The following is a 13,302-nucleotide window of genomic DNA, read 5'->3' as shown; positions in this document are numbered from 1 at the left end:
GTTGTCGAAAGATCTCGCCGAGGATCGACGCGTGTTCGTCGTCGGTTGTCCGCGTCATCGTAAAATATATAACGAATCCCGATTTACCGGCCTGATCACCGCCATTATGAAGGTCAGCGCCACCACCGAGTACGTTTTGAAACGGCGGTTGCTCCGCACGTAGGAGAGAAAGGGAGCGCCGCCTACGTGGGAGAAAGACGGAACTAACGAACGACTCGAGTGCAACAGTGCAGGAGGGAAGACCCGCGCCTGCGCAGCTGCGTTGTTTACGTCTCCGAGCGGCGTGCATCTTCCCCGACGTCTCCGTGGAACGATAGAGGACGCTAGCTGCGATGAATCAGGCTGATTGCATTTCGATTTAGCGCCGGCTTGCTAATTATTTATGCCACAGAAATATTCGTCGGTGCATGGATCAAATCCACGCATCGAATTCGAAATAAACGTACGCTTTCCGCGTTCCTATGCTTCTTTTCATATATATTTCAGCGTCTGTCGTTCTAGCTTCGTGTTTTTAGCTACCTAGGTACGAGTGTACTCGTTGTGTCGGATGGAACAGATACGACGAATGATAGATGTTTAGGGCCGGTTCGCCAGATTCTGGTCCGATCTACAAGATTAACAAAGAGCCGGGCAATTAGCGAACACGGAAGGCGCGAGATAGAACGATAAAGACGCGAGATGTATGACGTGTATTGGCTTACGGTCATTCGCTCCCCGGCCTTATCACGTTATCGTTGACTTTGACTTTGAATCGAAGTACGTTCCACTGGCAGTAAAAACCGACCGGTTACCTTGCCCGTTCTTCCGCGATAAAAGAGCACGCGTGTATACAGGGTGTACCGTTCGCGAAGCGTCGTCGGTCGAGGGACAAACGGCGAACGCAACTGACAATGAAATTCGGAAAATACGTACACGGAAACAAGGATACGATACGTTGAACCTTTTCAGGAAGAATACGGGCGACGTTCTCAGGATTCCACGGGTCATTATGGATTTTTTTTTCGACGCGTCATTACGGATGTTTTACCTGGCAGCCATATTAACTTTCCATCGCCTACTTCTCTATTCCTTGGCACTGCGTGTTCTCACTTTCCGTGGGACACCGGCGAACCTCTGCGACATCTCGCGGCCAAATAAACCGTTGAAGTAGCGTACATTTTGGAACAGTCGAAAGGATTAATGTCCGGAACTCTGATCGATTAACCCCTTAATGCACAGTTTTTTTGAAAAAGGCCGGCCAAAAAAGATCAATTTTTTTTAATGTAAAAAGACACAATTTAGAACGTTGTCTTGGCAAGAAAATTACAAAAATACAAAAATAATGGATATTTATACAATTGGTATGATTTCCAATTTTCAGAATATTACTATTATTATTATTATTGTTATTATTATTTATTTTACATTATATTTTAGTAAAATATATATTGAAAAATGAGCGAATCAGAATCTGAATATGAATACGCTGTCGGAAAGCGGCTCACAAGGAAGAGATAAGTCGTAAGTGATAAGTAGAAAAAGGATATATTTTATACTTGAATAAGTAAGTGTTATAGCTTACAATCCCATGTAAATGATAAATATCAATAAAACGATTGCTTTTTTTTCGCTTTCACATTGTTATTTTCAATTCTCGATTGCATTCGAGTGTGGAAAATTATAGCAACATAAAGTACAACGCCGCTCGAATTATCTCGAGCGTGCACAGTTTGGCCAGTTTAGCGCGCTCGAGTTAACTCGAGCGTGCACGTTAAGGGGTTAACCATCGGCTGAATCGAAAGCACGGTTCTGGCTAACGAAATACGAGTATTGTGATAGAAGAAGAGGTAAAATAGCGTAAATATTAGATCGGCAACACGAGTTTAAGTAGCGAACGAACGTTCGATACGAGGCAGAACGCGCGATACGAAAACATGGCGCAATTTAAAATCGGTACCGGTGTTTACACAAGCCTTGTTTGTATTATTATATTCCTACGTTAAGTCTCGCCTTGATTGACGCCTCATTAATAATGCAACAGTGTGTTTATATTCGAGCTGAGAATTCGTGAAGGAAACACTGGGCTGATTAATCATGGCCGATACTACTTCTCCAACAACGGTACGTGCACCGCTACATTTGAACGTTCTCCTTTATTCTTTTTTTTCTTTCTTTCTTTCCTCAACACAGCCCCCTCCCTCCCGTGCTGTATACGTGTACGAGAAGCGTCACGCATTAGCATAATAACTTGTGATTCTACTTTCAAACGGCTGACTAATTATGCCGCTAATTATCCTAATTTAATGCGTGGTTGCACTTTCATACCGTCACGATTATTGGATTATACAGACTGCAGCCGGGGAGAGACTGCACTTTGTGTGCTCCGGCGAGCAACGTTTCTGATTGAAATTCCAATCGCTGCACCTCGATCCGGATTCTCTTTTTTTTTCCTTCTGTCTAGATTCTGGATGAATTCGATCTCGACCCTCGCCTAAATTTTCATCGTGAGAAGACGGCGCGCTTAGGTTAACGAAAGTAAAAAGATTTCCCGCGATTAGTTGTCCCCCCCCCCCCCCGCTCTTCCAATTAACACGAAAGCAAACTTCTCCTCGCTATTTTCAGGTTTATTAAGTGGCCAAACATGGACTAACGAGAAGCAAGTAAAACTGGTTGTCGTAGGCATATTATGCGATCATTGGAGCTTCCAAACTGCGAAACAGTTGATTATTGGTAACTTTTTGGAATCGTTAAGTTGCAACGTGAATCAATATTTTCTGGTCCTGGGGATTTAATTCCGATCAAACGATTCGATTATATCCGAATCGAAAGATTGTTGAATAAGTGGTAAAATACAATATTATATAGCGTCGAGGAATTACGGTAAATTCTCCCTAATTTTCCTTCAGCTTGTAAACAGAAATGCACAACTTGGGAAGAGAGGAGATACGATTAGCCGAGCTTTGCAGCTGGTTTACATAATTCTTGACAATAGGCAACTATAAAAATGAGCCGCGAGGCTCGAATAATCCTACTCTAATAATATCTAATAATATCTCCACTTTCCAAATTATCCATTTTTGTTTGCAACTTGAAAGAAAATCAGGGAGAATTTACTGTATTCTATTCGCAGACGGTAACGTATAAATTGTAAAGTTCAGTGGAGTACACGGTCGGATAAATATATTCGGACAGTTTTCTGGTTCATTCACGGTTGTTGCGAGCAACACAAAGACCTTGTGCAGTTCGAGGAGTATTATTAGTTTGGTGGCAACCTCTGCGACTTTTCACGCCTCTATAAATAACACTTCTTTCGTATCCGTAAGTTGTAAATGTTCGCGCAAAATTCTTGCAGTTCAGGTAGAATCGCTCGCGTACCTAGAAATTTCTATAATTTTACGTTCGTTTGTGAGAATTGATTCGCTGGTCCTCGATCGTTGATCTCTTCATCCATCTTTGTGTACAAGCCGAGGATCAATTAGGCAGATTTTGCTGCACTTTTTCACAAACGGTCTTCTGTTGTTTTTCAAGCGGATCGGTTCTCCAGAATATGCGTTCTCTGCGCACAGTTAAGCGTTTGAAGAGAAACTACAGAGGTCCACTATAGTGTTTTAATTCCAGCGACCACGCTAGCCCGGAGATCTGGCCTTTTCCCAGCATGACGGTGGCCACATTCCACGATGTTACGCACGAAGTTTCGTCAAGCGACGATCGCCGCTTCGGACGAAGGATCGAACCGCCGAAACCGGTAGTACCGTTAATAGGAAATACAGTTCTCGGTGACGAGAAGGGCTCGATCATAATTCATTCTCGATTGCGGATGGCCGATCGAGAGGCTCGCGACGTCCGTGACGCGCGCCGCGTATGCAAATTTGCAGCCGAAAAAATTCCTGAGCATGCGTTCCCATTTTGCACAATCCCGAGCTGCCGAAAAACAATCTCCTAAGAGGCCTTACATTAAAAACACCGCGTTCGCGGCGTTAACAAGACGTTGAAACCTCTATCGAACGATCTACAACAGTTTTCTCTCACTTGATTCCACAATGTGACATATTTGCCTTCTCGCTGCAATTTCCCCCAGCCACGTGGCGTCGATGTTTCCCGCACCGAAAAATTTCCGGAGCTAGTTGAATTATCGGCGAAAATATCCGCGAAAGTTCCACCGTAAAAGGTTTCGTAGTTTTCCAGTGAAAAATCGTCAAAGTAAACGCAATTTCGACGTTCCTTTTTGTCTCGCTTCGATTGCGCCGGCCATTGGCAGGGGGTCGCACAATCGGCTACGGCAAACTCGATATTCATTTTTTCTGCCGCCAAAAAAAAATTGTACGGCCGTTCGAATAATAATCGGCGAAAGTATAGGGGCAATAATATCGTGCTGGAAACTTTCGCCGGTACGAAACCGTCGGAGTTGCGAATGTCGTGACGCAGCGTCGCGGACCAAGGGCTTTAAAGCCCGCGGAATTGCGAGCGGAATTGCGAGCGGAATCGCGATCGGAATCGCGGCGAATGCAAGGGTACGTCACGCTTTTAAGGCGTCCGTCGTGCTGACAAGCGACGAGTGCTGTTACCGTTCACTGGCTCTCTAAAACCCGCGCGCAACACGAAGCCTAGCCGGCCGAGCGAGCGAGCGAGCGAGCGATTGTTCGCTCCGATACCTTGCATATATCGAATAAGGACGCGTTTCAAGGCCGGCCGTGGTACCGCAAAAGAGGGAAACGTTTATTCGCGGTGTTATCGCGAGGCCGGTCGGTTGTTATTGCCAAACTGGCCGGCACACGCCGGTGTTCGCCGACTGCGACCGCCTATCGGACGAGAAAGGTTCAACATCCAATCTCGGAGGTCGCCGGACGCTCGCGAACGCCGGCCGCAGCCAATTTGATCGATAGCACTTCCGCCAGGTTGTACTACCAATGTTCTATACTGGTTCTACCACCCTATGCTTTCCACTCGGGAACACGCCGCGCCGATTCGCTATTCCGAAGCGATACGGAGCTTTACTATTCTATGCACCGACGGCTCGCAATGTTTCCCAAGCTTTCGCGTCGTAGTTCCCGAAGTACTTCTGTGCGCGGCTAAATTACATTTTTCCAACGAATCGGTAGCCTCGCAGAGTTTGGAACGAACTTGCGCCGCTATAGTTCGCCGAAGAATTTTCCACGAGCCGAACGAATCGTCGCTCGCGCGCTCGGGCTCCGTCGAATCTTCGTTACGGTTCTCGCGAACATCGTTGCGCGCCGCCGAAAATTTGTCGACTAAATTATTCTTCGCACGGTTTTCGGCGCGTACGCTTCAGCGGCTCCTGTAATTTTAGCCGCGCCGCACGGTTTTTCGAAAAAGCTTCGCGAATCGTTCGAACAACGAATCCGCCGGCCGTGGAACAGTTTCGGTCGTTTCGTTTAAAGAACGCGCGGTTAGGAGAATAGCGGAGAACACAGCTGCGGCGAGTTCCGAGGGGGAAAATTACCGTCGGCCCGGAGCACGGCGGCCATAGTTGGACATTTCGCTATGATTATTTGCGTCGGATTATTCTCGCGCGGCTGTGCTCGGCGACGAGACAGCCCGCCGTTCCCGGAATTCGCTCGAAAAACACGTTCGATCCGCGGTACCGAGGATAAACGGGAAGAACGGAAATTGCAAAAATAAAGCCCGGCCATGTTCGACGTCTGTTTGCCGCGTCGGGAACGCAGTTGGCACAGGCGGTCGTGTTCGCGGGCCTGCGCGAGTTTGTCTTCGCTCGAACGGAGGAAAAGGCCTGTTGCATTCAAATTCGCGGTTTATCGAGCCGAGGAGCGATAAGAGGAGAGCCGTCGACGGGTCCTTATCGCTGGCCAATATTGACGTGTACGGTAGATTCGAATCAGTTTTGCATTAAGCTGTCCGTTTGCTCGGCGCAAACCTTCCTTTCGCGCTTGTTTGCCGAAGATCGCGAGGCGTTCCGCGAACTTCGGTAAAATTCGCGTCGCAGGGAACCCGGCGAGAGATCTTGATAAAGAAGAAACAACCTCGACGAGAAATCGTACAGGTCTTCGGAGGCGAGGGGAAAATTGTGCCAACGGCCGACGGTCGGTCGGTCAAAAGTTTCTCGTCGAAAGAGAAATGCTTTTTATTTTCATCGTAACGCAAGCCTCGGGGAAGCTGATCGAAAACTCGGCCAGGAAGAAAGACTGTGCCGTACCAAAGCCGAGTCGGAATACCTTTGCGCGATGAATCGCGAAACATGTATCTGCTCGATCCAGACCGTTCGTACGATAGATCGCCGAAAAAAATTCGCAATTTTTCGTGGAATTTTTTCGTCGGGTCGAGCGAAAATGGAGGTCGAAGAGGGAATAATCAATTTTTTCGGAACAAGAGCGGCGCCTGTCCTTTTTTTCGGACGAATTTGGGACACGTCGATCGGTCGATCGATTGCCGGCGCACAGTCGTTGATCGAATCAAGGTCACTTTCGCAAATTTTGGAGGGGACGCCCGCTGCGGTTTCGGTCGACCAATCCGTGACAACGAACGAACGGCCGGACAAAGAGAAGAGAAAGGATCGGGGCTCGAGGATAACGTTACCCTAGGGCAGGACTACTTTCTAGCCGATCGTGACGAAAAGCGGATCGGACGAATGCTTCCGAACGAAAATGCCCGGCTCTCGTGGATAAAAAGGATGGTCGGTGCGACGAATCTGGAAACCGATGATAAATTCGAAGCGGAATCGACGAGCGTCGACGCTCGTTGCCAGGAAAAGTGGATCGGCCCGTGCCAGCTCGCCGGCTTTCGTTTTCAGCGTGCTCGGACGCGTCGGTCGGCGGCGAACTGCGGGGGCGTAGGGGCAGAGAGCCTGGCCGGAGAATCGGGACGGATATCTTCGCCGCGGGCAGAGAACGATCGGCGACGCGACGGCGCGGAAAGACAAAAGTCCGGCCGCGGCGAGCGATCGATCAGTCGCGATCACGCCTCCTCGATCGTTTCCCGGCGAGCGGTTCGCGGCCCGGTGGATCAGCTGGCCACGCACCAACGGATTTTCATCTAGCCGAGCGTGACAACGACCGATCCCAACGACGCTGTCAACGGCCTTGCTTTGCCGCGCGTTGCGTCGCCTCGCGCCGCGTCACTGACAGAAACACCGGTTCTCCTCGGGCCTCGCCAGCCCGAGCCCGCCCGAAGTTGAGCAACAAGAGCGAGCTCTCGATGGGCGCGGCCTGCCTTAGGACCAGTTTACAGTTACCACGCTGCTCGGCCGACCGCCCGACGAAAGCCGACTTTGCTACCGATCTTCGTTGACGAACGAATCCGTCGATCGCCGCGCGCCAGCAATCTGCCCGGAAATCCCAACGAAATCCGCGCCTATGTCGGTCGTTCGGTGCGGAGGCGATTCCTGTGTTAATTAGTTAGTAGGACAAAAGAGTACGATCCTAAAGAACGACCTTAAAGACGCGTTACTTTGCCCAGTATTGTTGGAATGCGAGATGTTTAAGGAGGCAACGTTTTACGTACTTTCCAAACGCGAGACGGCTCTTACTTTCCGCCGAACGTTTTTCTCCGACGGTAAGAAATCCGAGGAAAAAAATAGTCCGATACGGTTCAGACTACGCTGAACAAGATGCCGGGAGTTTCGTTGAATTATCCGCCACCGTTTCTCGTAGATCAATTCCTGAAACACGGCCTCGCGGTTCCTACTGGAACTGCGACAGCCGTTTGCGAGATCTCGCTCGATCGTTTGCAGCCGACTCAATTTTCGTCTTGCCCGCGTCAAAAATTAGTTCGAGCCGACCGAATCATCGCCGAATAGATTCGCGAAGGTCTTGTCCTGATAATAAAAGTTTCCCGGTAGCCGGAATAAAAAAATGTCCAGGCGAGCCGAACGTTGACCGAAGCGTCTCGAAAGAATCTGCCGGCGACCGTGACTCCAATTTCGAGAAATTGGAAAGATTTCTTAGCGAGAGAGAGAGAGGCCTGGCTCGATGTTCTCGCGTTGACGCGCTCCGCAGGCCGAAGGAAATGCAAAGTAATCGACCGAGAAGCCGCAATAAATATCGGCGAGGTTTACGGGGCGGGTAAAAGGGAAAACGCGTTTGAACGCGCGCGAGCGCGTTGCCCGGGCACTTTCCCCTTTCGCGCGAGTATTCCTCTTTCATAAGCTCGTTTCACGGACGAACAAGTCTCGAGGAGAGAGACAGAGTGACAGGCCGAGAGGCAGACGGAGAGGGAGAGAGAGATATGCGACGACTGCTCCCCGAGCCGAGGGGATCGATACGAGAGAAAGTAAAGCGATTGCGATCGGGCCGAGACGGGCCGCGCCGCGCCGCGCCAAGCCGAGCCGAGCCGAGCCGTCCGCGGCCTGCCCGTGTCGAAACCCGCTTACGTAAAGCGAAGCGGTCCCGGGCCCGTATGCGGCCCGTGCGCGGCCCGCGGCCCGTTGCCGGCGCACCGAGCGTTCGAAGCCAGACGGCGAACGGGATCGAGCGACGAGCTCGATCGTCGGAGCTCGATCGTCGAGGATCATCGACATTCCTCGGCGAGCGGCCGTCCTTTCTCAAAATCGACAAGCCCGAACGAGAGGTTTCCCCTCGGCCGACACTTTCACGCCGCTAATCTATGCGGCGCTTGTCGCCTAAGTGCACCGGCTCGCGCACCGGCGTTGACATAATCGCTCCTGGCCGACTCCGTCTCTCTTGATCCTCCGTCCTTCTGGATCATCGACGCCGCACAAGTGTCTCGGCCTTGCGCAAGTATGCGGCGACGTACGCGCGCGCGGCCTATCGCGGAGCATCCAGTTCGCCGCAATTATTCGCGAAGCGGAGAGAGGTGCGAATCCGTCGATCGACGCGATTAATACGTCTCGGCGATCGATTCTCGGAAACGCGGCTGCGCGATAACGTAAACATCGACGATGATCGCGCAACGAAATCGAATTTCCGCGTAACTAAAACCGGTCGGTGAGCCGTAAAAGTGAGCAGAAGCGTAGAACCGCGGGTACGGCGAAGACAATATTTATTTCGCGCGATGATGCACGCGATCGACCGATCGATCGATTCGTTTGAGAAGAGATCTCTCTGTTATCCGAACGAAGGGAGAACATTATTCGCGAGAGCCAGCGTGGCGGCGCGAGATCTCCGCTCGGCTCTGTAATGAGCAGTTAATTTTGGCGGGTCCGTTCTTGGCGGATCGTTTTTCGATAGCCATCGAGGCGCGAAAGTGTGCCGTTGGCCCTTTGGCTCGCCCCTGATCACGATTTTCACAAGCGAGGCCAAAGGGAACCGAAACACCGACCCTAACAGTCGCGGAGTATCATTCCAGGTTTTCGCGCGCGATTGTTTGCCGCCAAGTCGAGAGAGACTCTTCTGGAAACGGTGTCACGGGTATTGAAAAAATATTCGAGCACAGGGAGCTGTGTGTAGGTGGCGAGCTCGTGTACGTGTACGCGGGGTGCATGTTGTGCGCGCGGAGGAAAGGCGGCGCGGCGTGTCGCGACGGCTATCGGGAATTCGAGGGACAGGTGAGAAACGGAGGCATCGGCATGGAAAAAGCTCGCGTCCCCGGACGATCGGGACGTTAATGAAGCGGATCGATTCGTGCCAGCCAAGGCCCTTAAGAGCTTTAATTGTTCGAGCCACCTTCGGCATTGGAGGTCAAGGTAGAGCCGACGGGACGGTCGATAGCACGCTTGCGCGCCTCGCGTTTGCGGAACTCGTTGCCGTGGGATGCTCGCCGAAAGAATCGCGGCCGAACGTCGGTTTGCTCAACCCTCTCGCTAATTAGCGGACCTTCGCGCCGAAATAGGACCGGCTGCGACAATTAGGAGAATCGGAGAGCGCGGCTCGGAGACTCTCCCGTTTCCACCTTTCCGCGTTTTCCTCACAAATCGGCTTTCTACAGTAATCGTCGTCGGAATCGTCGCGACGGAAGCAACGGTTCGAACAACGCGCGTTCGCGTGCTTCGAAACGCGTCGAATTTGCTTGCGAGAGAGGCTCTGGGAAAATTGCGAAAAAGTAGTTTCACTTTCGATCGCTAAGCAGAACGCTGTTTTCGGTGTCCGTGCGCTACTCGCCGCCTTCTACTTATCGTGAAAGCGCGGGAGCGCGCGCGTCGAATGTTCGATTAACCGCTCGCGATCCGAGAATAGTTCGAAACGAATGATCCGGTCGATCGGATATTCCTCGAAGTGGTCTCTACGAGAATCGAGGAAATCGCTGCTAACAAAGCGCACGGTTCTCGCGATCGAACGGCTTCGAAGCCTCGACGTCCAAGGTCATGGTGCGGAATCTGATTCCGAAAAATTTCCAAGGTCTACTCCAGAGCATCTACTTACGTCCAAAAATAGAAAAATCCCACGGGAGGTCCGACGTATCCGGGTAACGATGTCCAAGAAGAAGAATCCGGGGCGATTGTGCCGTTCTTCGCGAGGTCAGAAATAATTTCACGGATTCGCGGTATGCTCGAGGAACGAGCGAGCTTATGGTCGCGGCGAGATGGGGACGGGCGTCGATCCGAGCGGCTCGCGCGTTCAAAAGCCGGCCAGGACCTAGGACAACGCTCGGATCCGTGGCCCCACGTCCCCACCATGGCCGGCGGCTGTTCGGTAACCAGCTGAAATTCGCGAGCGTGCGACCTTGACTCCTCTCCTACCATCGGGCCGGCAGAAAAATGTCTAACGAGGCCCCCCGCGAGACCGGCGGCAACCCTTTCCCGGAGATACGAGTTCCTTGGTAGTCGGGCCGCGTGCCGGAGGCTCACGTGACGCCGTCCATCATACGCTGTCTTCGGCGGCAGCCGCGGCATGCCGGTCCCGCGGCGAGAATGACAATTCCGATGCGGAATCCCGTTTCGACGATCCTCCGTTTGGCTATGCCGATGACGAACGGAGATCGCCGATCTTCTGTCCGCCGTTCCGGGAACGAGCGCCATAAACCGATATAGCTATAGGTCGAAGCAGCGTGCCGAACCTCGTCGATAAATCGGCGCTCGTTTTGTTCGCGTTTTTTGATCGATCTTGTTGTCTAAATTGCACCGGGTGAACAGCGTGATCTTTGAAAATTATTATTGAAATCTTTCGATTCAGGGTAAAAATTACGAACAAGGGCGAAGAAGCTTGCAGTGTCGCTTATCGACGAAGAATGTGTTAACCCTTAACGGTCCAATGCCAATGCCATGCACGCGGCAGAAATCAATAAAACCGTAAAATCTGGCAGGAAACATTGGAAGAATAGGCGCGATTGTTTCGATGAAAATATATTGTTACGGCGACTTGTCCAAATCGAGTCGCTGTAATGTGAAACTGCCCTGTTGCGAACAACTACTTAAAGAATAATAGAAGATAGGGGTTGCCACGGAAGAGCGTTACCAACGGACAACCGAAGAGTCGAGATCGGACCGTCGAACGATCAGCATCCCACTTCTGAAAGATCTGAATTGTGTTTGTATCGAATTGTGTTATAGTTAATATTCTTATTCTAAATAAAATGCCGCGACGCGAGAGAAATGGTGTAATTCGCAACAGTATCAACGAAGTTTTATTTTAAAAAACGAATATCTCTTCTCTATATTTGATGCAAGAATTTTCAATAAAAAATTTCTCTTCGTCTGAAAAACAGTCTGGACTTGGCAGTGTGTGAACTGGAAATAGTTTGGTTGGTCCCCCGAGAGTTAAAGTTCGCTGGAGAACGCTGTCCCCTAAATTGCTTCGCACCGAAGCTACCATCTCATTTTCCCACGAAATTTACGAAAACATATTCGTCGAGATCCGACTGTAAGAAGTTACACCAGAAGACCGAAAAGGCTCCTGGATCTAAATTATAGATTTAATACTAATCTACTACTGATCTATGCCACGCTTCGAGTCATTGCTCGCGTCAGCAGAATCACTCGTAATTCCCTTCGAGAATCGATCGTAATTAGGATCAACGTCGATAATTAAGTTGACCTTCACCCGTGAACCTTGACAAAAGCGTCACAGCAGAGTTCGCAGGAGGCACCAGCGGCCAGGTGCGTCTATTGTGACGTGGCTGGTTTCTTCGATTAAAAAACGCCGGTAATTAGCGTGTTTCGAAAAGAAAAAAATACGCGCGCACACGTACACATACGCACACACACACATGCACGCCTCATTTGGCACCGGGCTCTGCACAGGTCTTACACAATCTGTTGCGCAACGAGCGGCCGCAGCCTCGATAAGAAATTGTAAACAGCGAAATGTCATACACCTGGTTGAACGAGTTGATTATAATTATTAGCCGCACCACCGCTCGCGAGCACTTCCTTGCGGAGATCATTCCGCCGTTCTGGGCAGCGTTCGCCAGAGGTGTTTCCACGGATAAAGGTCTCCTCTCCTCTCTCTCTCTCTCTCGTTCTATCGCGCGCGCGTTATTTCTGCAAAATAAAAAAAGGAATCTCGTCGCCGCCTTTCTCCACCGTGGCGGACCTTTTTCCGCGGCTGCAATTAGCCCCGCGTAATTTATTTCGCCGGTGAACTTTAATCCCGATCGTAAATGCTGCCCGGCTTCCGGGACCTTTGAACACTTTTAACCGAGCCTTTGACGCAAAAATTGCGAACGCGGACGCACGGTGTAATGTCAGCTGCAGCCGCTGACGTCATCCGCCGCTACAATTTACGGTGTCGTCGAAGCGAGTCGAGATAGCCGACGATGAAAAATGCGATGCGAAATTCCGCGATTTTGGAACGACGTCACCGACCGGTTTTCTACTCGTTTTACGATCTTATAGTTCGATAAAGTTTTCTTTTTTTTATACGAATCGAAATGACAAGAAGACGCAGTAAAGATTACCGGCAACGTGAAAAAATAAGTCCGAACACGAGGGAAAAGCGGCAATTAAGGCGCGAAGGGCTGTTGCAGGGATCGTTCGGTGATCCTGCGACCTGGCACGGGCCCGACCCGTTGCTGGACGCGATGCAATGGGAGTAAAATAGCATCGCGTCCGCTGTCAGCGAGCAGCTAACAGATCTCCGCGGATCTCACGGTCCTCGCTTACGCCAGTTGGCTCGAAACGGCTCTCGCCGCGCAGGAATGCGAGCCGCGAGAGAGACAATGCGCGTGCAAGCTGCTCGGAAGGCCGAGATGTATATTCATTAAGGCATCTCCTTGGAAGCTATAGGAATGACGACCTTGCGGGGTTCGAACGGTGCGACTAATGAGCGGGAAGCAGGGAGTGTTGCGCGCCGGACCCGTCCATTAGACCAGCGTTCCTCAACCTTTTTCTGCCATCCGACGCCGTTTCATCCGAACGGCAGCCGAAATTCATCCAACCGGTAGCCGGAATGGTATCCGAATGATGCTCCAACGGCAGCCAACCGGTACTCGGATGTCCATTCGACGGAATTTTCG

General features: G+C 50.9%; 1 protein-coding gene and 1 long non-coding RNA gene across 3 annotated transcripts in view; both read right to left on the bottom strand.

Annotated features, from left to right (window-relative positions):
- Nucleotides 1-13,302, bottom strand: part of Glut4EF (Glucose transporter 4 enhancer factor) — a 140,431-nt gene that overhangs the window by 8,160 nt on the left and 118,969 nt on the right. The window lies entirely within an intron of this gene.
- Nucleotides 463-9,278, bottom strand: LOC117218096 (uncharacterized). Its single transcript, XR_004489706.2, has 2 exons — nucleotides 702-9,278; nucleotides 463-607 (listed from the first exon to the last, which is right to left on the bottom strand). It is a non-coding gene; the product is annotated as an uncharacterized LOC117218096 (long non-coding RNA).

The sequence above is a fragment of the Megalopta genalis genome, chromosome 1 (assembly GCF_051020955.1).
Source record: "Megalopta genalis isolate 19385.01 chromosome 1, iyMegGena1_principal, whole genome shotgun sequence".
Taxonomy (NCBI): Eukaryota; Metazoa; Arthropoda; class Insecta; order Hymenoptera; family Halictidae; genus Megalopta; species Megalopta genalis.
Note: the sequence above shows the minus strand (reverse complement) of the source record. Positions and strands in the feature narration are given on the sequence as shown.